The sequence below is a fragment of the Pygoscelis adeliae genome, unplaced genomic scaffold, assembly GCF_000699105.1.
Source record: "Pygoscelis adeliae isolate BGI_AS28 unplaced genomic scaffold, ASM69910v1 Scaffold222, whole genome shotgun sequence".
Classification (NCBI taxonomy): domain Eukaryota; kingdom Metazoa; phylum Chordata; class Aves; order Sphenisciformes; family Spheniscidae; genus Pygoscelis; species Pygoscelis adeliae.
The window spans coordinates 2,584,664-2,612,450 of NW_008824309.1; positions in this window are offsets into that span (position 1 = coordinate 2,584,664).

The window sequence follows — 27,787 nt, forward strand, 5'->3', positions numbered from 1 at the left end:
AGGAATGCACAGATGGGGTTGAAGAAGCACATGAAAACCAATGAATTCAGGGAGCAACAAGCACTTATCCCGGGCTGCTGCGGCCGCCCACTGCCAGCCACTGAGCTGACCAGCTCAGCCCTGCGACACATTGATTGCAACTTTGCCAATCTGTAAAATCTTACTTCCTGCATAATGCAGACCAAAGATCAAATAAATGTGGACGATCAAATACATGTGACAGCATGAGTCTAGCTGTTTCGTTGAATTTCTTTGATATGCATGGCCACAAATTTCTCTCTTCAATGTATCAGAAACGGTAGCCAAGCCAATGGGGAAAAAAAAAAATCAACAAAAAACCCCACCACCAACTTCTGGTAGCTAATCTTGTGAACAGCTTTTTAGTTTTTGGTATCACTGATGCTGGAAAGTAAACATAGTTCATAGGTTAGTGTGCACGTGAAAGGAAAACTTCCAAAAGGAAAAAAAGAAAACAGGTCTAATTAACCAGTTCTCACGACATATTGTATGATACATTCATACTTAAAAAAGGTTCAAAGCCATTTAAAGTATGCATTTATCTATGAAGAAAAACATATTTAAATCTAACTATCAGCTGCAACAGTAGATTATGAATAAAAGATCATATATGCCGTTTATGATATCTTCAAACAGGAGTGCCAAAACGTGTTTCTAAGATGGCAGAATGATGTATTTCAAATTCAGAGTCCTTTCCAAGGTCCTCTAAAGTCAGATTTAAAATAATTCCTCTAGAATCTGACTCTTCCTTGAGTCACTGTGGTAAAAAGCAATAACAAAAGAAAAATATATTAGCACTTACTGGTCCAGTTAAGGACAACAACATGCAAAGCAAGAGAAACATGTTATGATCAAGGGAACTGAAACATTTCCGTTAAGAAGACTGTGCCTCCAGCATCTTCTGGGATGGAGAATGAAGGAGGCAAAAGAAGATAAAACCCCACCTTGATTTATTTTCAATGGAACCCAAATAACTTTTACAGCACAGTACCACTACAAAAAAGCTTTATTTTCTCAGATCTCCAGATGGTGAGAGACTCCGGAAAAGGAGAAGCTTTCCACCCTCATCAGCGGGCTACGTGCACCGTGTTATTTACATGAACCTTCATCCCCAGATAACTTTGGCAATTACTTAGGAGTCATTAAAAATGTAAGCAAACTCCAAATTGATTGAATGATGACATTAAAGGCATCTGTGAAATGATTAATTCGGTCCAATCGATGCACCATATCGCATTCAGCTCCCGAGGATGGGTGGTGTAGCGCTGTCAGTAGCCGTGCTGGCCTCATTCAGGGCTCTCTGGCTAGATGTCCCTTTTGGCTTGCCCTTTTTGACTGACAGGAGTCGGGGAATGACTACTGGGAAGAGGAGGGCGGATGATGAGCTGAACTCTGCTCCCCTTGCCCGCCGCGGCTCGTCGCTCAGCGGTGAGCTGCAGATGTTGCAACATCTGGCCCGGGAGTGGGTGCGTGCTGCAGCACAGCCACAGCACTGCAGCGCGGGAACTGCTGGCTCTGGGCAGAAAGTCTGTGGAAGCGATATTCTCCACATAGCCCTGTTTCTTCTTTTTTCCCAATGAATGGGGCCAGAGAACTCCTCCCCTCCGGTTTGGCTAACTGGCTTCTGAAAATGAGGCAGTTCTGCTGCCAGCTTACCAGCATAAGTTTGGAAAAGAGGAGAAACATGGGGCTTAGATACACTTTTTGTCTTTAAAGATATACTTTTTCATGCCTCTCCTCATCCAAATAATTTTCCATTTTTTGGATGATTTCCCAAAGTTGTCACAACAGAGGAAAGGCTTGAAGGGGACTTAAATTAGGAGAGGGTTTTTGCCAGATCAATACAGGGTTGCCATTCAGTATGTAAGGGGAAAAGTGCAAGTATGAGACACTTGTGAGGGAACTGGGCAGGCAGGTAATAGTTGAGGGGATAGGTAACAGGATAAGGAGTATTTAATCTTGTAACAGATGTCTACATCTTTTTGTGTACAATGGACTATGTCCTAAAATGTAAGAAACCTGTCAAACTGATAGCTAAGAGAAAGGCTGTAGGTAATTTCAACTTGAATGACTTAAAAGAAGAAAGGCAAAACTCTGGTTACTCCAACAACTGTCTTTTTTTTTTCTTCTTTTTTCTTTCCTTAATGTAAACTAATAGCAGCCAAAATGGATATCCATGTTCAATCCTATATAGGTACAATTCACTTGAGGTCTTGTTTAAATCTGGTCACCTCTGTTGCTGAGAGGCGACTGTTAGTACCCCATCCCAGTTGATCCGCCACGTGCTCCGCTGATGCTCACAGCCTGTGTTGTGATGGAGAGGTGTTTACACCGAATAGTCACTGGTGGCCAGCCTTGCAGAAAGGGAAAAGGCAAGAATTTCATAGCTAAAATTACTTTCTCTCTCTTTGAGATGGATCCCATCAAATCAATGTTGTGAGAGGTAAGAGAGTTTGGGTGGCCTTTCAGTGTCACTGAACAAATTGTTGCTATTATTTGTGGCAAAATGACAATGCCATTTCCAGGGCACTCAGTCAAAGCAACATCATTCCCAGACACTGAATTCTAATTGTTAGATTTCGTTGTTTTATTTTGAGGTAAGTTGATGACAGTGAATAGATAAGAGGCCGAATATGGTAATTTGGTTAGTAAAAAATGTATGTTAAAGCTGTAACATTTCCACAAGTGGGGGAAAAACAATATATCAGGCATTTGTCAGACTATCAGATCTCTTATGATCTGGTCAGAGGAAAAGACCACCTAGTTCGTCCTATTCTCTGCAAACAAAAAGGAACAGGATACATACCTGGTGCTGGGCACAGAACCCCAACTGTAAATGCACACATCCCCCCCCCCCCCCCCCACCCCCCCACCCCAACCCGATTAGTGGCTGTATCTGCATTAGCCTGCAGTGATGACCAGGAGCAGATCTCCACAGTGGAGCAGTTGGTTCTGATGTAAATAGATCTGAATTGAGGTGGAGGGTTTGATGCAGAAGGAGGCTGGACTAGAGCAGATTGCTCTAGAGTGCTACCGAAGCCTCCATGGCCAGCCCTGGCCAGGCAGGGCACCCAGAGTCCCAAGGGTGCTCACTGATTCTGGGTCCCATTTGAACAGACACCCTTGAGATCAATTTTTAGATTAGCTGAATACTTACTCACTGAAACTGATTATGACTAGAGGCTGATTATAGTAATTTTTTCATCTCTGAACAAGTTTTAGATGTCTCTGATGAGCACCTATCCCTCCCCCCCTCCCAAAATGGAGGCACTAGAAATCAAAGAACACTTAGCAATGTTGAAGATCTTCTCTTTTGTAGTCTATTTTTTGACAGTCTTTAATGCACTTTTGTTTCACACAGATGTTGATAGGATTAATTACAAACAAGGCCCAGACCAAAGCAACGCACCAAATGAGGCTGCAAAGAAGCCACCAATGTGACTCTATAGCACATTATCAACTTATGTGGGTCAAGATCATGTACAGCTACTGAGATTTTAGAAAGATATTCAGAATTCAGAAGGTCTTCAGCTTCCTAAATAGCTGTAATCTGTGTCTCCCAGAAAAAATTCCTTCCTAAGTATTGCCATTTTGTTACAGAAAATGAAATATTTGACACCCCCCCCCTTTTAAGCCTTGATCCAGATCCATGACAATCCTGAATCTACCAAAATAATAATATGCCATTAGAAGCCTAATTGACATTGTTTCATTATAGATTTTTATGTCTACTAGACTTTGACCAGGCAGATAAATCATAGTATCGTTTGCACTGTGCAAAAATATTATATCAGGAAATAAATAATGTATTCTTACTCCCAAAACATCTGTACAAGGTACTATACATCAAAACCTAGTTCTCAGTCAAGCACAGCTTACTTCCTACCTCCTTGTAGGCACAGAAAATTCTCCAAAACTTTCCTGCCTGCAATCTGTTATGGCATGTTGGGGAAAAATATAAACAGTTGTTCAGCTGAGAATAAGGTGTGAATCCACTACTTAAATCAAGGGTTTAATAAATAAATTTAGGAAATCGTGTAGAAGTTCAAGATTTAGAATCGCTTTAAAATTTTGAAGTGGTTTTATTTTTTTTGCTGGGTTATTGAAGCAAGTTATGGAGCAGCATGACAGGTTTCTGAAAGCAAAGAGATACCCTGTTTATTAATCTAGGTTTACCTAAGTCCGAGTATTGACTGCTGATTTGCCATGCTCCCTGAAAAGATCCCTAGAGACTGAAAATATAAGGCTGGACTACAAAATCTGTAATCATCTAGGACTGGGCATATCCCTGATTAATGAGAAGACGACATGATGACTTCTAAGCACAAGAAATCAGTGCTCTATGTTTCCCCTCTCCCCTGCCCCAAAAGGAAAGAAAAATTATATACATGACAATACTCAACTCTAACAAGTTTTGCAGATGTGTAATATATTCACAATGGAAATGAATGTCCAGAGATCACAAATATATCCTCCTGTAACCTTAGTCAACTGCACCAAACAAACAGAAAGAGAGTTTTCATGCACGGTTTGGAAATGTTTTCTGTTGTTTCCTCTATTTTGTTTTTGTCTTTCTAGTTTTTGAGAATGATCCTTAAAGATTCCTATTACGTATTTAATTATCCATATATTTAGACCAGGTATAATATTAGACATATTATATATGGTGGTTAGACTTACCCTTTTAACAGTTTTTGTATAAGAAGTGAACATTAATTTTGGGAATACAAAACTAAACTTTTTTTTTCTTTACATTTAGTTTATTATTATTGTCTTTATTTGTTATTATTGCCTTTATTTTAGGTCACTTCATTATAGCCACAGAATTAATGAAAACAAGCTTTTTACCTTTCCTTTTCCCAAATACATCTGTTAATATGGAATTGTGAACCACATTTTGCAGAAACAATCACAACATTTCAAATAGCTGGGTTTACTTCTTTCACCTAAATTAAATTTTTTAGATTTTTTTTTTACTATTCTTGTACTATATTCTACTCTGGAGATTATTATAGTTTATCTTGCTTATCAAAAGCTCACTGACATTTATTGAGCTGGAAATATTGTTTGCTATTCTTTGTCAATCAAAATCTTGACTCTTACTTCTAGCTATCCATTCTGCTTTATGGTTCTGATTGATATGGGAAAAAAGTCATTACTGGATGAAACTTAACACAGAAGTAACTGGTGGATATGGTGTTGTGTTGAAGAGACAGCATGTGTTGCACCTACTGTCAGAATTTGGAAAAGTCATCCCAAAGCAAACTGGCTCTGTTACTTAAGCTTGGCTGCTTTCAATTAAGAAAACGTAATGAAAACTTAATGCTAGGAGAGAGTCAAGTAAAAAAAATCTACAAATAATTGGCCGAATTCACCTACTGCTGATTTTTATGGTCTCAGTGAAGCATCCCTTGGCTTCAGTATGAAGAGCATCAAACTTTCTGTTTGTTAACATTTCAGGTAGGAGAATGACAGAATAGATAAGGAGTAGTTCAGAAGTGTCGTAAAGAGACAACAGTGACAAAGCGGGGAGGAGGCACAGTCCTTCTTTCCAAAGTTAGAGGAATTGGGTGTAATGAGTAGCCTATACCATTTACATCCTACAGATTTAATAGGGCATATCCTACAAATGCTCGCATCTTGACAACATGCTCAGTTCCGCAGTGTGGTGGTGTGCTCCCCCTGCCCTGCGTAAGCGATGACCACCAGTGAGGGTCGTGATGGCTGCATCCAGCTTATGCTGGACTTTGGGAATGGATGGCAACACAGTAGTCAAGGGCTGCCTGGAGCAGTGACCCAAATGACTTGCTGATATGCAAATATGACTATAAGTCAATCATCTTACTTTATAAACAGTGGACAGCCCAGGGCCCGTTGAGCTCTCCTGCATGGCAGCGGGCTGCACGGTGGGATCTCCCCTTGAGTAGGGACGCCTCTCAAGGTTACTCCTCGAGGTTGAGAGATTCCTTGCCGCAACAGATACTCGGTAAGTGACTAGTAGCATGCTAAACTTCGAAATCTTAGCTAAGTGATATAAAGGATTGATTGCGCATATATAATCCTTTAGACATAAACTATTGACCAAGTCTGGGACTAGGATTGGATCCAGCCACACCTAGACTCCTCTCCGAGAAGGAGTTAAGAAAGCAAGGGGGTCCTTTCTGAACCTCACGGCTCAACGGGAGGGTCTCCCTGACAGTTTTGTCTGACCCTGTCCTCTAGGCAGTAAAGAATCAAGTGTATCTTGCCATCGAATCTTGTTAAATCACTGTCGCATTTACCATTGAACTTTTTTAACTCACACTTTAACTCACTGTTTTCTATCAATAAAGTGTATCGTTGCTTCTCTCTTACAGGTGAAGTGCAGTCTCACTCCATCCGTGACACTCAGAGATGATGGATTTATCTGTATGAAAGTGCTTTAATGTTTTAAGACGGTCTGGGAGCGCATTGAAGGCAGCAACTTCAGAGAGTGAAGGTGTTGCAAACGTGCTGAAGAGAGGGATGAGAGTTCCTATTTAAGGTCTTCTCTGGAGTGAACGCAAGGGTTCCTTATTTGGGAACTCTGAACTGTCTCCCATTACAAAAGGATTATCCCATGGAGACTTGATAAGTGCCTGAGCTGAGCTGCATATTTTCTCACTCCCACGCCTTGTGATCATAGATAGGGTATGACTTAGGTGATCCCTTCATGTTCTTTCATAAAAAGCAGAATTAAAAAGGAGCAGTGACAATACCCTAGCAAGAATATAGCCACCTTCCCAACACCATCGTTCTGCATAAACCTTATGCCCAGCATTGTTAGGTCAATGGAGCACATATTAGAAAGCAGGCAAACTACGTAAATCCTACTGTGTCCAACATATGTACATAAAAAGCAATTAATGTTCCTCATAGGTGTTGGATATTACAGCCTGGTAGATTCAAATCCTCCTAACGCCTCCTTTAAGAATCATCAACAGAGGGAGTGGGAGCTTCACTACACTGGTCAATGAACAGGACCAGCCCTGACTTGCCTGGCTTTGGAGGATGAGGGGGAGTGGTGAAATTAGAGAGCGTACAGGTCTTAAGTTAACTAAACATGGTACCTCAAGACATATTTCTCTCTTCTATAACTACTAATAAAGAAAAAAGTAGTGCTTTTTGTGATAAAGGCATATATTCAGTTGGAGATGGTAAATTTAAAAACAAATCATCCGTCTGTGAAGGGCTCCTTAGCTGTGAAAAACTAGAACCTTAATTTTTTTTTTTTTTTCAAGTCAGACAGCTTTGTTTATGCAGCTCAACTTCATTACCACTGGGGTGACTTTCAGGGTCACTCTGAGAAAAAAAACTAGCAATTATATTAAATAGGAGAACAAAATAAAAAAAACCTGACTGTTCTGTTTACTTGAATCCTGCCATTCTGTCATTCCAACATGAAAACTGTCCTTGAAGTCTAATACAACTTACAAAGGCAAACAGTGGAGCTAGTTTATATAAATCAAATAGGTGTCATATGATCCCCAAGCCCTGATGTGTTTCTATAAAGTCAGAAGCAAACTCTATTTTAAGCACCAAAGGAACTATGTGCCATCTCTTCTTTTTGTTTTGTCATTCACCAGGGGCATGCATCTAAATAAAAAGAATATCTTTATCAATAAAGGCATTCTTCATACGGTGATGTACAGCCCAGGCTAAACTCTAATAAATGACCCACTCATAGGTTGTAAGCAAGTGCAAAGCCCGAGTCATTCAGTTGTCACACCTGACTCTTACACTGAGTGATACTTCCAGCTGAGAGGAAAACAACTCATGCATACAGTCTTGCAAAATACGAACCCTAAAAACCCAGCGGTGAAGCTCGTGGTGTTATTACTGGAAATGGGCTTGGACCACTGCTTGTATTACTCATGCTTTGTATGCAGAAAAAACCCCAACAATCAACCAGCCTAAAATGGGTACGTTTTTTATCCAGAGGGAAAGCATGCTGTGAGAATGGGGCAGCAGAGGGTTGTTTTGAAAGAGGAGAGACATCTATTCTTCTGAGGAAAATATTTCTTCCAGTATTTCAGGAACCTAAGTTTAAGGTGGAAGAATTAATAATAATGAAAATAAAAAGAGAGGACAAAGAAAAAATATTTTTATGGTCAGCTCCAGTTTTCTCTCATTCTCTCTTGTGATATCTTTCATCGTTCCCTCTTCCCTCTCAGCCTTTTTTTTAGACACAAAAATATTATTTTTTAAGGTTTCAATTTTTAAAAAAACACATTAAGAAGCCTAAGTGAATATTACTTCTGAATCAAGTTATGTCCTTAGATATGGACTGAGAAGAAAGCCTTCCTATGGAAAAAAAAAAAGTGTCTTTTTCTGTCAAAATTTATCAAATAAAATATCCAGTTTCCTGGCAAGAGAAGTGGAACCACTATACTTTAAATTTTTCTAAAAAACAAACATTCTGAGTGGAGTAGCCTATTATCTGCTTGGCACTAGTTTCATTATCTATAAAGGTATGTGACGTTGGCTATAAAAAACCTATAATCTGAACCACATAAAAAAATCCCCTTCCCTTAAACAAGTTTTGTGTGTTGTTCTTGTAGCTCATTCATTTGTATTTTCTGTTTCAGCATCTCTCTAATAACTCCTTTGAGATGACACTGTCTTGTACACTGAGTGCAATGGTTAAAATTCACACTTGTTTCAGAAATACTTAGAATTAAAACACACACACATTCATAATTTTTTTTTTTTTTTTTTCCTTCAGGTAGCATCAGATTCTGTCTCAGCTTTAGTATAAATAGTCTTTGCTGGTAACCTTTCAGTTACAAAGAATTCAGCATTCAGACCTATCAATCTTTTAACGCAGAGCTGCCAAATCTCGTAACAAAGGAGTATTTTGTTTGAAGGGCAAACCAAATTGACTTGTGTTTCCAATAACTGTAATGTCCGGCTTCTTATCAGCATTAATAAGAAAATGCAAATTGCATTCCTATCAAAGAACTGAAAAAAAGTTGAAATGAGCCGTACAAGCAGGAAATTGCTTGCAATATGCTATTATATTCAGATTCTTATTTTCAGCTATACAGTAGTTTACTTGAGGTGAGCAAAAAGAGCAATCGATGTAAAAAAGGACAAAAATGTTCCAAGTCTGACTTTTAAATATGAGCAAACAGAAGAATAGAGTGGATAATTGTACCAGAAACTATAACACATATCAATATGTAAATCATAAGCAAGTTAACCATGAATCTATTTATTGAGATTTTTATTTAAAATAAAAACAAAACTACTATTAAATATGCAAGAGTTTAGAAATTCTGAACTACCCTTGGAAAATGATCAACTTTTAGTGAATCAATTTTCTGTCTGCTTTGTGAAAACAACTTCTGCTTTATTGCTTTTTGGAAACAAAATTAAAGTGAAGCCTTATAAAAGCTATTAAAAGAGAGAACTTGTGGCTTGCAAAGTGTTGCCCCCTCTGACTAAATTATATCTTTTCTGTTTTGCATTTGATTACCTAATGTTATTCAGAAAGTGACGGGTTTACTAATTTTTTGCTTGTTCAAATTAAGTATCTGGTAGACTAAAATTCAGCTTTTTCTCTTACGTGTTTGAAATGACAGGAAATCACTGTGCATCGATACTGTCTATAAGGGTCAAATACGGTCCAGGTTTGACTCCTGTAACTCTCATTAATGTGTGACAGGAACCTAGGGATGTGTAATCAAAGGACAGGTTAGAGTTTACCTTTAAAAAGTTTATTCTTTCAGTGAATAGATGATGTTAAATAAAATGTTCAATCTATTAGTTGTTTACCTTCTTTTCAGGGTAACCTGCAATTTAATTTACATTAGGCACCGCTATCCTGGTTTGCAAATTAAGGATAGAATGAAACATCACTGAAAGATCTTTCTGCTAACAACATTACTTACTTTGGCAAATATAAACTGATCAAGGGGATCAGTGTTAGACCATGCTTTCTGTTACCTGTGAAGAATAATATCTGGGGACATTAAATGTTCATAAACATGGGAATTATTAGAAAGTTCTTATTCGAATGTGACCACTTAAAATGACTTTTGAAGGGGTTACTATTCTCAGGAAGATACTGCTCAGGAGGAGATGCAGCCTTTCCCAGGGGCAGACCATGTGGCATTCAGGAATTAATAGATGACAAAATTCCACCCCAGATTCAAGCCAGAAGCCATTAGAAAAACTCGTAAAACACTGGTATCACTTAGGAGCACATGTGCCTTCTGCAACTCAATCGATTACCAAGTAGACTGAAGGTGCATTTGCATGGGGAGCACTTTGTGGGAATCTAATCTCAAAGCGACCAGGACAGAGGAGTTGGAAACCTACATCTTACTGTTTACTAGTGAGGTGCAAGTATGAAAAAACATAAATTCAGACCACAGAGGCCAACTGATAATGTAAGGGCTCCTTAAATCATGAATCAGACAAATTGACTATTTAAATTCTGTTCAAACTATGGTATAAAATATTGAAAATTCCCACGTATCACCTCTGCTTTATATGTTATCAATGGTTTGGCATCGCACAAACAAAAAAAATATTAAATAACAATGCCAACACTTTGTACTGCTATCCTTTGACATGAGTAGAAGAAGAGGAAAAAAAGGAATTTTTGTCCAGACCACAGGTGCCGTTCCATTTTGTTGGTCTTCATATAGCAGCCGTGCCATTTTTCAAAAAATCTCTAGTCATCTTCTTTGAACTCTTCCATTCTGCTATGCCTTTACACTCTTTGTTCAGGATGTGCGTGTACCATGGATTTGTGCAGTGACACCATGCTGTATGACTTTGCTGTTTCACTTTCTGTGCCTTCCCTAACACGTCCTGGCATTTTGTTTGCTTTTCTGACTTTGACTGAGTACTGACTTTCCATAACACTTCTACACCTATAATTTCCTTAGCTATTTTATTGCTCCGTTACTCAGCACTGTGAAATCCTTTCACTGCTCCTTGCAGAAAGCATTCGTTTTGCTCAGGTTTGCCCGACTGTGCTTTCAATTTAAATTGACAGAGCTCATATTGTTTTCTATTGCCTTTATTTGGATGACTTTTTTTTTAAGGATGTCTTATTCTTTCTAATTATCTCCTGTGCAGTGTTCTTTAATAAGCCCCATGATTATTGTTTTTTCTTGACCTTTCTAAAGATATTTTTTCTGAGAGTTTGCCTTAAGTCAAAAACAAGGTGGGGTTTTTGCCTACTGCAAATATTTCACCCCTTTGACTTCCCCTTTTAGCAACTTTTTAAAAGGTTTTCTCAACTCTCTATAGTTTTCCTTATGTCATATATTAATTTGAAAACGACTGTATAAAATTTAGGATGATTTATTAATTCAATAAAGTTGCTAGCACCTACAGCTAGTCTTCCTATTACTCAGTGGCTTTTAGGACAAAGTCAGGAGTTGCTTCTTCCTAACTATCTGTTCTATTAAATTATCATTTAATTTATCTAGAAATTTAATCTGACCCTCACACTCAAGTGAGATTAATCTATGAGGATGAACTGAATGCTCCCACTCTGCTGTTTCCACTACCCTGGGTGATCTGCTCTGAGTTATCAACCTGGAGGCAGAACTGCTCTGAAAGCTGGAGTCTCTGAAAGCCTGGTTGAGCCTGTCTCTCTCTCCTTCCCCTACTCAGTAGCACTGTGGCCAGTGGCCCATCACTGCCACTGTCAGCTCTTTGTCCCTTCCATGCCTCCAGTTCATCTACAGTGGTCACTGGGTCTCTGAAGAGCATGACTTGACTGTAAAATGTCTTGGCAATCAGTTCAGAAAACTTCTTGATTTTTGTCTGTTTTGTAGAGATGTGCTCATTGCTTTTGATTCTCTACTTCCCAGTTGATCTATTTAGTGTCTTTTTTTAATGTTTTGTCTCAGGAGGACAGAGGGCTCATTCCTCCATCTGAAACATCTGACATACATACGTTTGAACTCATGAGGCCAAAAGGACCTTTACTTTGTATGAATAAATTATAAGTGCAAGTAACAAATCCACATTTTCCTTAATTGAATAAAATGCTATGTATTGTCATAAATACTTCCTTGACACTGGAATCTCCTATCTTGTTTGAATTATACTCTAGATAAGATTATTTTTACTCTTGGGGTTTTTTTCTGAAATGCATCAGTAAGGCATAAACTTCTAGAAATTCACAGTGATCCAAATTAGAAGCAAACAGCTTAATTCTTACCCTAATTCCATCTGTAAGTGCAGGTAAGAAATGTTGTCAGACTTCTGTAAACATGTGAGCCGCGACCCTTACCCCATTCATCCACTGGCCAATTTTTACGAGTGTCTAATTCACCTATGTAGGGGACCTCTAAACTCCACTCTGGTTGAGCCGAGTTTCCCCTCAGAAAATGAACCCACATGAAAAGCTTGGGAAACTCTCTGAAACTAGACAAGTATTTGTATAATTGAATAGCTGAACTTGGATTAATTAATTTATCCTTCACTCCATTTCTATTCCTTAAAAATATCAGAATATAGTTGAAATCTTGAAGCTTTTGAAGTCAGTGAATGTAAGTGTGATGAGGATTTTATTTTATGTCTTTGTCAAAATAGCCTAATGTTAACTAAAGTGATTGAAAGAGTATCAGATAGTTATAAATAGTTTAGCTAGACCGGCTTTTTAATTCCCTATGTCCTGTGCCTTAAAGATGATTTTAATGAAGAAGATGATAGAACATTTTGATATATATTGTCACATTTCCTCATTGCTTGTATATTCATGACTTTAAAATGTTCAGATAATTAATTTCTCAGTAATCAAAAAAGCCCATGAAAATATCGATAAAATTATTCAAATCTCCTGTAAAATTTTGAAAGTATTTCCACAGTAAATGCCAAAATTAATGGCAGCACTTCACAAGAAGAGGTTAATCACAGTTCATTGTTTCGCTATTCACTGCAATGACAATACTCATTATAAATGCATTTGGTATACATGCAGATGTAATATGCAGTTTTCATAGATCCACTACTCAAGTGTTACAGCAAGATGTTTGCAATTCTTACTGTTGACTACTGTTTGCAGAAGAACCAGGTACTTGATATATCAAATGCCAGAAACCATAGCTACAATGGATCTCTGCACCCTCTGAAATAATTTTTGAAGGCTAATTCCTGCAAAGCCAAGCAGTGTGAAGTGTTAAGTGTGACTCAGGAAGGGACAAAAATTCTCAATTCCATTTGAAAATTGAATTTCATTCCTTGGAGGACTGGAGATAGCTTTTGAGAACTACGTGGACTGTTGTGGAGTCTTGCATTTGTGAACTTGTCAATATACTGAGTGCTTTGGATGCTTACGCATAGCTGCATGTCTGGGATTAAAAGGGAATTTATCTTATTCTTTAAAGGTAAAATTCTCTCTATTATGGCCCCCACAAAATATTTGCATTAATTTGCATCACTTATCATGTGAGTAATAAGCCCTGTGCTTCTCTCAACGTTGCAAAAAAAGTTCTCCTTAGCAAACCTAAAAGAATTCATCACTCTCAGAATTCATCACTCTCTGAATTCATCAAATGCACAAAAATCCTCACCTCACTATGATTAACTCTGTCCACAATGCATTAAGGAGCCCAGTCCATCATGACTATTTGCTGTGCTTGTTCACACATCAGAAAGTCTGGTTCGTCCAGCCTTGAGAGTAAATTGAATTTTAATTTCAGATTTGATGTCTGGTTCCCTAGTTCTTGTTTTGCATGAATCGTATATTATACTGGCCAAAATATTTTCTGTATCCCATCAATTCTGTTGATGGGATCTCATGATATACACCTGCTTCCATACTCAGAAAGAAAGGTATTGCTTATCTTACAAGAAGCTAATGCACAACCTACAGCTTCATGTGAAATGTTCCAGTAGGACGTATTTTCACAGGGCGCATAAACTTAGGGCACGTTGATAAGTCAGGCCACGTGAGATGACTGTGTATCAAAACTGCAAAGTGATTCTTTTAGCTCGTCTTTCTCATAAACATAGCAGATAAGCTACAGCTGAGCATTGCTTTGGCCGTTGGTGATCTTTGTAAAAGAGACACAACGTCTTACAAGGGAACAGCGTTGATGCTTGTTGAGAAAAACCTAAATAATTCCAATACAGCTCTCCACAGCTTTCATTCCGGTTATGTGCTGCGCAGTTCAAAAGGACATCTAACCTTCTTCCGTGTCTTTCCTACTTCTGCCAAAATGCCCCTGTCAGCACAAACAGCAGCGGGCAATCTGCCCTGGCTATCCTGGTGACCAAGGGGAAGTGATTGATTACCCGGAGAGAGGACAACATTTGTTAGGCACCGGCCACAAATACCTGCTTCCCTATATGTTGTATGGTACAGGAGAGAGAAGGTGCTCTTGCCAGAAGGGAGCCTCTCTGCAAAAAAACCCAGAAGAAATAAGGCTCCTTGGTACTTCTGAATTTTTTATGCAGTTGTTTTGCAGAAAAAGTCTCAGATGTCCTCAAATATTAATACTTGTAATGAAATGCTCAGATTAGCAATTGCATAAATCCCTTCCTCAGACGGAAGTTTCAGCCTGTGGGATCGCAGCCGATTAAAAAGATTGTTTCAGCCACAGTCACCTTTACTTAAGCTGATGCCAGGTGCCATCATCCAATTTAGAAGTCAACACAGTATGCGAAATATGCTTCTCTGGGGTGCAAAATCCGACTCATATTATTCTCAGCGTACCAGCGTGGTGGGTGTGAAATGAGACACGGCGGGACAGGAGAATGAGGGCAGATTGTAGTAGGGAGGATAAAGGGGCTTCATGAAACCTTTTAATACATTTTAACTGAGAGACTTGGGGCTGTATCTTGTTCTCAATTTTGTATTGACCTTTATGGGGTTTTAAAAGAGAGCAGAATTTCCCTGTTCTTAATTTATGCCACTTACGATAGATCCCTGGAGTCAAATCTGTGCTAATTTACACAATGTGCAAATCCTCTAAAGTCAATGGGTTGCAGTGTAAATCAGAGCATAAATCAGGTCAGGATTTGACCCCTGATGAAGAGCCAATGAAAAAATGTTGCTCTAAATGATTCAAAAGAAGCTGCTAAACCTATTGATTTTTATTTAAATGAATCACGTTTGGATTAGATCTCAAAACGTTATTAAAATTGAAACAGAATGATCTTTATTCTAGAAGATGAAAGTGTTTAGCATATCTACTCGCTTGGGACCTGAAGGGAAAACCTGTACTGATAGCAAGAACCAATTCCTAAACAGTCCTTGAAAATTAAAATATTCCATGAACAACAGAATCAGAATTTGATACTAAATATCTAGATAACTTTGAAATAGCTAAGCAAAGGGGTGTAAAGAGCAACTGTATTTCCTTTTTTTTTTTTAATGCTAGGATCTTCATGATTTACTACAGTATTTGTTCCAAGGCCTTGGACACCTTTGCTATCTCCACATATTCATAATATATCATTTTGGATCAAATTCATGGCTAGTTTTCACAGGTGCAGTCACATTAATTTCACACCTCTGAATTTAGCTCTTTGCTGTGTATCTGGAGACCATTCATCAATATTCTCTAGAAACTGGCTTGCTCCCTTCTCAACAAATAACCATATCAGCCTCTGATATTTTCAGCCAGAACAAATTCCACTCGGTGGCTTTCATTTATATACGTATATTATTCTAAAGATAGGAAATATTCTAGCAGATGGCAAGCAGGGTGTGTATGAACTTCTATGGCAAACTTTAAATAAATTGGGTCTGTGAGGAGTCCTTTTCCGCTGGTTATTACATCAATAAATCAAGAAGTATCAAATGTGGAAACATTAATCAGATTTTGATAATGTCTTCTAGAGTCATTCAGACCAGCTGACATAAAATAGCTATAATTACACATTGTGGTACTGTATCATGGGTTTCATATTTCATAACATTTATTCTCAGTGAATGTCTCAACAGTCTCCTATTAGTGGAAGACCATTATCATTTGACAATGGCCTATTTTTCTGTTCTACTGACATTAACTCTTAATTATCTTTTTTTTTTTTTTAAAACAATAATAAATTAAAGTCAATGAGGATTATGGAAATCTCTCTGACTAATACCCTGTGACTGTTACCTTAAATGCTTAGGGCTACAAAATGAAATTTAGTGTGTATGAGCTCAAAGAATCTATTTACTACTTTAACATTTTACAAGTCATACATTAACATTTAGCAAGTCATAAAAAATTTACATCTTTAAGCGATTTGTACTTAATAGGTTAGTGATATGCATTTCATTTGGGATGCTGGGGAAAGAATGTATAAAATGAAGGCATTTTGCATTGTCTGCAGTTAGTTTATACGGTGGATGTACCATGAAACCCACAGAAAGAGTCTGGTATGCTTCTCCTGTTTAGTTAGAAGCTATTCTCCATGGGAATAATAATATGTCTGCAGTAGCAAACTGATACAAACTATCTTAAAGTTATTCAGCTGCTAGTAAATCAGTTGCAATTTAAGGAAAAAGACAGATTAATCACAGCGACCACTGTAATGAGGTGATGGTCATGGGTTATTGTGATTAGATTGGAATTAATATTGCTAGATAAAGTCTGTGAATATCTGCCCTATTTCTTTTCAGTAGGTTACTGCAGTTATTTTTGGTCACTTTCTATATACACTGAAAAGTTCGGTTATTAAGGACATAAACTTCGTCTCAGAATCATGGTAACCAAACTCTGGAGCGCTCTGTAAATTAGTTACATCCATCGTTAACCAAGTTGGTGCCACTAGGCGGTACCCAAGAATATGAAGCATAGACAGTCACTTTCATAGGATTTCCCTTGTTTTGCAAGGGAAGAGGCTTCCTTTGGGCTTCTGAAAAAGACTGTGATATGCTCATCATCTTTCAGGTGGATATTAGAGGCACAGAGAAATTAAGGCCAAATCCCTCCCAGATGTGATGTTGTTCTCCCAGTTCCCATGTAGCAGCCCTGAACCCTGAGCCTTCTTTCCAGACATGGATTATTGAAACCTAATGAAGAGGTATTCAAGATGAGACTGCAAGCTAAAAATTCTCCATAGAAAAACAGAATGTGAATTAATTCCTGTAAATTCCGAATGTCTTTCAATTGTACTCTTAACAGGAAAAAATAAAGCTAAGTTTTCCAGATACATTGTTCCTATTAAATTATTTACTCTGCTCTACTCATGATTATATGAGCTAATTTGGATGTGCCGCTATTTTGATATTTGCCTGTCTTTGCCATTGAAAGCTGAAAAATGAATAGGATGACAGTACAGAATAGGCTGTTTAGACAGCAAAATACTGCAAGAATAACTGGTAAAATGTTTCATTGAAAATATCCATCTAAAATATTGCAATTTTTTAAAAAATAATAAATTACACACATGGCTCCTATTTCTATAAAGTTTCTCTTTTATGATACAATTGTGTATTACTTATCCTTTAAATAAAACACATTTTAAACTCATGGAAAATCTTGAATTGGGCTCCACAGGATAGTTTGGCTTTTCCTTTGGGAGGTCTTCCGGGAAGCAGACTGGTGTTGCAAGACCTCTTCAACATTTATCCTGTGGAGTTGCTGTTGCATTGCACTGCCGCGGAGGGATCTGCGTAGCACAAGTGGCACAGCCTTCAGCAGGTAAAAGTGTAAAATTACTGTGGGAATACATGCGCCAATCCTGATGCTGTCTCAGGAGGGACATTAAAAAAAGTCCCTGGAAGATATATTAATATCTTCATGTCATAGACATTAAGAAATATTTTGGGTTTTGCTTAGTAATATTAATGCTTTTGAAAAGCAATTTTTTCAGTAAATCTTTAAAACAAAAGTATTGGTTAGATCATTCCAGATCTCCTCCAAGATAGGGCACTTTTTATGGCACTTTGATCAAATCTGTTCTTCTTCCTCCTAACTTGTTTTTCATAGAATCATAGAATCATAGAATAGTTTGGGTTGGAAGGGACCTCTAAAGGTCATCTAGTCCAACCCCCCTGCCATGGGCAGGGACATCTTCAACTACATCAGGTTGCTCAGAGCCCCCTCCAACCTGACCTTGACTGTTTCCAGGGATGGGGCATCCATCTGGGCAACCTGTTCCAGTGTTTCACCACCCTCAGCGTAAGCAATTTCTTCCTTCTATCTAGCCTAAATCTACCCCCCTTTAGTTTCAAGCCATTCCACCTTGGCCTGTTGCAACAGGCCCTGCTCAAAAGTCTGTCCCCATCTTTTTGAGAAGCCCCCTTGAAGTACCGATAGGCTGCAAGAAAGTCTCCCCGAAGCTTTCTCTTCTCTAGGCTGAACAACCCCAACTCTCTCAGCCTTTCTTCACGGGAGAGGTGTTCCATCCCCCTGACCATTTTCGTGGCCCTCCTCTGGACCCGCTCCAACAGGTCCGTGTCTTTCTTGTGCTGAGGGCTCCAGAGCTGGACGCAGTACTCCAGGGGGGGTCTCCCCAGAGCAGAGCAGAGTAGAGGGGCAGAATCCCCTCCCTCGACCTGCTGGCCACGCTGCTTTGGATGCAGCCCAGGAGACGATTGGCCTTCTGGGCTGCGAGCACACATTGCCGGCTCATGTCCAGCTAATGTCCATTTTCTTATGAGTCGTTCTCTTCTGTCTAGCCTGTCTTTGGAGAGGAAACGAAAAAGCTATTATAAACACTGTCAAATGTTGCTTGTACTTTTGCCTCCTTCTAGATTAAAAAGTACCCTGATCCACGAACATACAAACACAGAAGTATTTCTAAAGTCTTGAATGCAGACAACGCTGTTGGTGTTTCTGCATCAACTTTGTCACAAGTACCGGGTCCCTCCTATCTCCTCTCCAATCCTCCCTGCCTTTCAGCATGCCAGGGAGCACAAAGTCCAGCCTTTTTCAAACTATCCCTTTTATTAGACAGGTAGTAGTGCTATTTCAATGCTCAATAACTGAAACAAATACTGTTCTAAAATGTCTGAAAATATAATTTTTTCCCCTCTGCCAGTTAGAGAGAAAGTAAACTTTCAGATGTTTTGATCTTCAGCTAGCTTTCCAACTGTTGAGTCAATATATATGCATTAATAGCTGCAATTTCTTTGGGGATTAGAAAGATTTTTTGCTCAGTTGATCATTTTGAGCATGTCCTGAAGCACATACAAACCCAGGAAAAACATCACGCAACATCCTGTTGCGAACGGGGCTGCCGGTAGCACACAGTGACATCCGCAGTGCCGTTGCTTCTCAGGCCTGCTTTTTTCCCCAGGGTGCCGTTCTCACTGCCTCCGGAGCGGCTGACGGAGTTCAGACCTATCGCTCTTTCATCTCGCATAGGTAATTCAGCACCTGTAACTCCCAGTTTAAAACACCGTGGGGACTTTGAGCAGCTCGCGGAGGAAGGAGAAGTATCACAGTTAATGTCCCAGCTGATTTCAAAGCACAGTAGGTTAAACCTGCTTATACAGGTAATGAAGCAGCTTGAAGACAGGTCAATGGAAGTTTAGAAAATCAAAAGCTCTACTGTTTGCTTGGTTTTTTACTGCAGAAAGTCCTATCACAGACACCTTAGACACCTTTCATTAATCCCCACCGGCACATTGGGTCTTTGAATTAAATGCTGAGCACATTTGCTCTATTTTCACTTAAAATCCAAGAAGAAAAACAAAAGGACAATGAATATGAAATGGTCATGCTAGATTAATAATTTTGTTGACTTTTCATTATGCTTTTATTAAATTGAATATAATTTGAAATCTCAGAATAGTTGCTCTGGCACTGGGTGCTATCGAGATTTCTCATGCCTTTGTGAGAAATAGTGGGGGAAAAGAGGGCACAAGAATATTACATTTTGCTTATTCTTAGTACCACATTTTAGGATATCCTGACTGTATAGTCTGAAAAGGTCTTAGCTGGTGGGATCAGGACTGAGGAGATAGCTATAACTCCCCTGCGTATCTGTCTCAATTTAATGACTGTAGTTGTAGAGAGAGGAAAAAACCAAAATTATTTTCAATAAATGTTACACATAACTTGACATTCAATCAAGCGCATCAACATTAGCAATCAATTAGTAACTCAATGCATATTTTTGAGTAGCTGTAAATTACTGTATACACTAACAGCTCTTAAGCAAACCTCCAGAGCATGTTCAGGTTTTTCACCAGTAAAGCAGCTAACATCATAAAGCTACAACAGGGAAAAATGTTCAAATTAACTTAATCTATTTTAATTTACAAATACACAAATCTTACTTGGAGTGAAAATGGCAACAACAAAAGCAACACAATTCTTTCCAACTCTCTCTGGACCGTTTAGAATATTTCTCATTCATATTATAGCTCAGAAAATATTTTTCTCCATCTCTTTCTCTCTCTTTCATCTGAAATGTCTGTCACTCCAGTATGTTGTGCTTGGAGACTTCTGTGGATTTTTTTTCTGCTTGATTCTGTTTTCCCTTTGCACTAAAACTATAGCATGTTTAAGTGACAATAACTCCTTAACTTCCCCATCCCCATAAACTTGCCTCGCTCTCATTGAAGTCCCTATGAAAATATACTATGAAAAAATGCCATTAAACATTTTTTTATTGCCTTCCAGCAACTGTGAGGGACATATGTTTTGGAGTCAAACATATATCTGACAGACTCCAGGTGGTCATCAGGATCAGATCTGCTAAGTTAGAGAATGCAAATTTTTAAGCCTATTCTCTTAGTTTTATCATCATTAATGGTACATACTTCACTGAAATTTTCTTTAGAAGCTTTATGTCAAATGCTGACTTCATTGCACATATGCCACGCACTGATATCATTATTATTACTCAAGTCTTACTGGAAAGAAGTTGGGGCCAAAGTACTTAATTTGCTTAATTAATCGTTAACTGTTTGACCAAATCTGTTTTCCTCAGAGAAGATGGGAGTACAATGAAGTGAGTAAAATTTCACAGGGCTTTAGATCAGGCATTAAGTAAAGCAGTTATATCTTTTGGAAAAATGAATGTCATCTAGTACAGAACTTCTTTCCTTTATTCAGAAAATTTGTTAATATCCTTGCTTATGCCAGAATATGAGCAAAATTTTCTTCACATAGACACTAAGCCTTCCTTTTCCCTGCATTTCTAGTATGCATAGTTCACCTTTAAAATCAGGTCTTTTAGAAAAAAATGTGATATTGATAAAAATTCTAGTATTTTGTAGACTGGGACAGTGAAATCAGAATGAGTATCCCTTGCTATGGTCCTGAAGAGAAATATCAGGTAGCTGATATCCCTATTCTTCACGTATTTGTACAGAGAAAGTAATTCTACTCAGGAGTCCCATTAAATGCTTGCATTTATTCAGGCAGTTTTACTGACAAATGCTGAACTGTGATTGTGACTATGTATTTATGTCTATTCCTCTCTCTTGTCCCTCAAAATAGCCATTATATCCGTCTATCAGAGTCAATGTTAATTTACTCATATCTTCTTTAGTCAAAATTAGGAAGTGGAAGAGGACGTTAGTCTTCATTATTACAATTTACAATGCTTAAAAATATGAAATTGTAGAAAGACAGAACATCCTAGAAAAACAAGAAAGTAAACAAATGCTCCTTTTTCCCCTTTTTCTGAATACACATCCTACCTTCTCTTACAGATTAGGAGCACAATGATGTGCGCCCACTTAGACTTCATTCCAAAAATGCAACTGCTGAGACACATTGATTTGCTTATTTAGAAACGTTCGAAGGATCAGATGAGGACAACACGGGTTTATGTAGGTAATTTACACAACATCTAAAATGCATTGGGAGCCAGTTCTACTTCTCAAGGCAGCAACAAAACTTTCTCTGCCCTTTAGCATGCATCAGTATGCAAAAATATGGAGATGAGCCATTGAGAGAGTTTATCCTACAGAAAAAAAAAAAAAACCTATTTAAAGCTATTTTGACTTCTCCAGGAGCTGCTTCTTGCTGTGCTGCCCGGGAAGCCTGTGGCATCGGTGGTGTGGGGTGTTCCTTGACCACCTGCCAGCGTCTCCTCAGTGTTTCTCACCACTTCTTTCCAGTTCTTCTGCCAGAGATAAAGCTGTATGAAAGCTATATTTACCAAAACCTCCCATGCCTTTGCAGGTAAAGGGTAGGAAGTTCACTTATATTGTACAGCCCCACTTAAGTCCTCTAAACTGAACTACGAAGAGGAAATTGATTAAGAGCTGAGTCATTCAGAATTATACATGACATTCACAAAAAATAAAACATCCCACATCTCTGTATTACATATAAAAAATACATTAAAAGTATGTTAAGTTAGCAAAATCAGACACTTAGAAGCTTGGAAATGCCATAAAAAACCATTGCTACCTCATGCCACTTCAGGCTAAGCCTCCTTCTGTGTATGAAATATAATGATGTCTTTAATAACAGCTTTTCATACCTTTTTCCATAAAACCTCTCCCTTGCTCCTTCACAGTATTAGTCTCCCTTTGCCTTATCTCACCTATCCTTAAATCTTCTTACGTCTTCATTCACCTTTACTTTTCCCTCCTTATTTCTTCCACATCCCTGAATCCACCGAAATCTCCTCTCCCACGCCCCCGTCCCTCTCCACCCCGTCCACCTTCTCATCCTGCAGGCTGTGTCTCACCGCCTCCAACAACTCATGGATTTTTGCTGACCTCTCTCACTGTCATATAACCTTCTCAAACACTGCCTCGTCAGGCTCGTTAGATGTCTGCCTTTCTAATAGCTAATGTAACTCCCACAGCTCTAGTGGAAGATTTAATTCTTGGTAAGTGTCAGAAGACGTGGAGTTGTTGATCAAGGGCAGGGTTCAAGCCATAGGGACTCAGAGGGGATGCAGCATCAAGCAAAGGGTGCAATATTGAAGTTAACTCTTTGCCTCTTGCACACCTTTTCAACTGACACTCTTGAAAGTTTGCATTATAGTTTGTACTGTATTTGAACTAACAGAAAAGAATCACCTCGACAGGCGATCACATAGGAAAAAAAACCCCAACTATTTAAAGCTAGAGCAGTTAGGCTGCAGCCTGAGTCCCCACATCAGTGCATGTCGTTGCAGGATCTGACCTAGGCAAGTTAGGAAGAAAACCAGTGAAATGAATGACACCCAAAATACTGTCAAAAGAGATATTTTCTCTCTAATGCTTTTCAAGTATACAACCTTAGGGCTCACTCCTAACAACAGAAGGTAAAAGATTTTTAAACAGATGTGCAGTTTTAAAATTGACAGTGTCCCTTTAACAACTTCAACAGTTGGAGAGTTTTATGTAGGTGGGTGAATCTGATGCTAAATAGTTAAACCTGTTTTAAGTAAGAACTTGTGACTTCCAAAATAAAATCTTGTCTGTAGAAGAAAGTAACAGCAATTGGGAACAAAGCACAAAAGAATAGGCCAGCTCTAATTTATGCAGGTTCAAGGAGGCTCATCTATGTGCTTGATTTTTATTTTTTTTTAAATGTGAAGAATTAAGTCAAGTTTCTGATATCTGTCTCTGTCAGAACAAAAAGTTTCCACTACCGTTATACAGTAAGTTGAGGGTCTCATGGGTCAAAGATGTTGGGAAACATCTACTGAGAACAGAGTGCATAGGAAGTACATAGGAAGCGCATAGGAAGTGCACAGGAAGCCCCATTATATTATAACAGTACATGTAATTTTTTAATCAAATTCATACCACCTCTTCTACCAGCTTGTCCTCATTTATGATTTTTAAGGATGACCAGGTGTCGTAACTGTTCATAGGGCTGCTCTTGTCTGCTGCCTATACGGGGTATTTCAACCTTCTACATTGCACAAAATCTTCCTCTTCAATTTCTGAGACTACAGCTTCTGTTCACTAATGCTTCTTTCAAGTCAATACCCACTCTTCAAATCCGCCGCCCTGTTTGTCCTTCTACCATCCTTCTAGTCTATCAGTTGTTCTTTCAGCTCATCTTCAAGTCTGTTTATTTACCACGAAGTTTCATTACCACTGAAGACCCACGTTCTGCTGGTGCAGTTAGTGATTTTTGGTGAGATGCCACTGCCCAGCCTGGCACTGTACTGGTGTGAGCAGTGAGCTGTAGGGTTGCCAAGCTCTTTGGTATGCCAAACAGATGAGCAGTGCACACGTGTGTAACACCTTTATATTCTCCAGATGACAGGAGTGCAATGCATCTCAAGAGTGCCTGTCTTTATAGTACCTAAGATGTGGAGCTGATCCACAATCAGTCAGAGGAGGGAGGTCCAGGGCCTCCAGCACTGTTCTGCATTGACCAGTGTGTCCTGTGCTCCACCGGCACATCTATGTGCACCGTGTAAAACCACTGTGGGCTGTTTCTGGTCTTGCAAAAGCTGATAGATCTGCAAATGCAAATGTTTTCCCGTTAATTAGAAAAAAATGACCACGTGGTTGCATGGTTAACTAAGTTCCCAAACTCCCAGGGAAGGAACATTTTGCACTGTCAAACACTGCAGAATTTGCACCTAAGGGAAACAATTTAGGTTTCTATATTTTACCAACAATTAAAGAACTGAACTGGTGCTTTCTTGCACATTTACAATTTAAATCTAAATTTTTTGGCCACCACAACATATTTTGGTTCCCATCTTGTAGATTGATTCACAGGGATGGAGAGAGCAACCTTGGGTGTGATGATGATAGAATTTAGAACAAGAATTAGCTACATTGCCTCACAGAAATTGTTTGGCTAGTGAGGATAATTTTTTGGGCAGCCTCTGCCACTGTACAGCATAAGACAGTATTAGATGTATCTCTGTTTGTAACCAAACAGAGAGGGGAGTGAAACAAAGGAGCCAGGCCAGCAAAACCGGGTGAGGAAGCCATGAGGCTTGTATTCAACAGTCCGCAGTCGTCTCCTCCAAAGGAGCCTGCAATTAAAACCTGGACGGCAGTTTTACTTATCACCCTGCAGTTAACCAGCCAAGGAAGGCTGGTAACGCAAACAGCCTTCTCTGCAGGGCAGCACTTCCAGAGAGCCACTGTTCCTTCTGGGTCAAAAACAAACCACTGTCTAAAATCTCAAAAATATTTCAACAGTCACCATAATCCAATATTACCACAGCCAATTCCACTTCTTCTTCTTCTGCGTCCAAAAAGGAGCCCCTACTATTGTTCATCCTTGCTATGTGTACTTGGAGAATTACCACTGGCCATGGGGGAAAGCCAAGAGAATAAACAGCCACCGAGTACAGTCATGTTCCTACAACTGAAAAACAAACATCCCCAGAAAGGGATTTGGAAGAACGTCAACAAACAGGAACTTCTCTAAATCATCCTCTCCTTGCAGGCCACTGTGCTGCAGGAGGGTTGGTCTCCTGCGTGCAGGCTGCCATGCGCTCCTGTGATAGGGATGCTCTCTCACAAAGCGTTAAGCCCTTTAAAATGAACTGTAATTAATATCTTTAATAGATTGACTATATAGTTACATATAGTCAATATAGATTTATATTTATATCCATCTTTTTAATCTGCTTCACCTCTGTGAAGGTACTGCATCAAGTGCTCTCACATCCATGCCGTTACCAGTATACCTGTAGTACCCTATTTATTGCATAATTTAAAAACTTTTGACTAGACTACATAGAAGAATATATATTAGAAACAGTTTAAACTTGAGAACATTAAAGCTAATAATGATTTTTGTGCTTCGATCAAGATTATTTGTTGTATAGACTTGTCCTGTGCCTTGGTAAAGTGCATGAAGAGTATGTGGCAGATCTGTGGAAATGCCTAATCAAAAATATGAAGGAAATAAATTATGTAAATTGAAATATTATGGATTTCACTGTGACTCTGTTTTGAATCCACAACATACCAGCAGTTTTCATGTAGATGAGATGAGATGATTTTTAACCTTCCACTCAGACCAAATTTAATTTCTGCATTTCTCAAGTGTCTTTCAAATCAAGCTGGCCACCAAATCCTCCCCCTTTCTTGGAAGTCTCGTAACGACAAAAGTCATTACTACCTTTTAAACAAAACAGATATGTAGAATCATGAATTTATTGGCAGGTGTGGCAAAAGTTATCCTTCTTGTTAGTAACATTTTGGAATATTGCATTACTCTTTCAATGTGATGAAATCTTTGTAACTCATGGCGTCCTCTGCTACATAAAATTTTGGTGAGAAGTGATATGAGATATCCATCTGAAGAAGGTGAATGCTGCTGTTGGTTTAGCTTTGTCGCTATTAGAATAATTTAATACCAATATCGGGGTATACATCCCATTGTGGGGATCTTTGTGGATAGATATGAATATGATATCCCCCCAAAGAATGAAAAGCTTGCAGCCCTAATCCTGCCAGCTGCTTCAGAGGGACAGGACCCATACCGTACCGTTTCCATGGAGATACTCCACTCAAGCCCAGGACAAATCTGCACAGAGCAGCTTGTCAGGATCAGACACAAAGTTTTAAAAAACAATTCTGTGACAGTTAATAAAACCCTCAATTATAAGTCACATAACATTAAAAAATATGACGGTAAGAGAACACAACTCATGAGACACCTATTATCCAAAGATATTTCCAATTACAAATTGTAGCACAGCTTGAGCACCTGGGCTATTCATATAGACTATCCCGAAAGCTGATTACAACATCATGATATGAGTGATACAATGACTAATACAGTATCAGTACCACCATCTCCCACTCTATTCTTTCAGTATCATGTAAGTGGAAAGTGTTTAATTAGAAAGCTTTCAGTATTCATTTTCTAGCTTAATAGGCTTTTCTGGTTGATAACAACCTTATTATGGGTTGGGAATAGATGTGTAGCCAACCCAAAAATATCTTTTTCCCCCTTCTTGTCTTTTAAGAAAAACAAGCAAATGTATTTCCCGTCCATTGAAATACTGTTATTAGACTGTATGCATTTTAATAGGCTGTGTCAGTTCAATTAGTGTAAGGACAAGAAATCTTAAACTATATTCTCATTTTGTGAGTATAATATCATGGGTAAAACAGGGTAATTCCAGGCTACAGATGCAATTTTGCTGGTACTTTATGGTAACTCTGGGCAAATGTGTGAGCCAACAAATCTAACTGTAAAAATTCCTTCTTGTGTGCGGCATTGCTTAATCAAAGGTTTTGAATTTTATCCAAATGAAGTTCTTGCATTACTATGCAATATATGTACTCACTTCTTCCAGTTTCAGCAAAGTCATAGAATCATAGAATCATAGAATAGTTTGGGTTGGAAGGGACATCTAAAGGTCATCTAGTCCAACCCCCTGTGACGGTGTGCTCCCCCGCCCAACCTGACCTTTATCTCCTGTAACCCTGCTTAAGGGATAAATCCAGGGACAGTCATTAATGGATGCTGCTGGTGATATTTCGTCCACTCACGAAGTGGATTCGGGAGCCAGATAACAACACAATAGCCCTTGGTTATTGTGAGAAATGTGCCCGCCTAACCACAGTTAACAGTGTGTAAATATGACTATAAGTCAATCATCTTACCCCTATAAATAGTGAGCAGCCCAAGAGCCCTTTGAGCTCTCCTGCACGGCAGCGGGCTGCACGGCAGGATCTCCCCTTGAGCAGGGACGCCTCTTAAGGTTACTCCTCGAATTGATTGTGCATATATAACCCTTTAGACATAAACCGTTGACCAAGTCTGGGACTAGGGTTGGATCCAGCCGCACCTAACCTCCTCTCTAAGAAGGAGTTAAGAAAGCAAGGGGGTCCTTTCTGAACCTCACGGCTCAACGGGAGGGTCTCCCTGACAGTTTTGTCTGACCCTGTCCTCTAGGCAGTAAAGAATCAAGTGTATCTTGCCATCGAATCTTGTTAAATCACTGT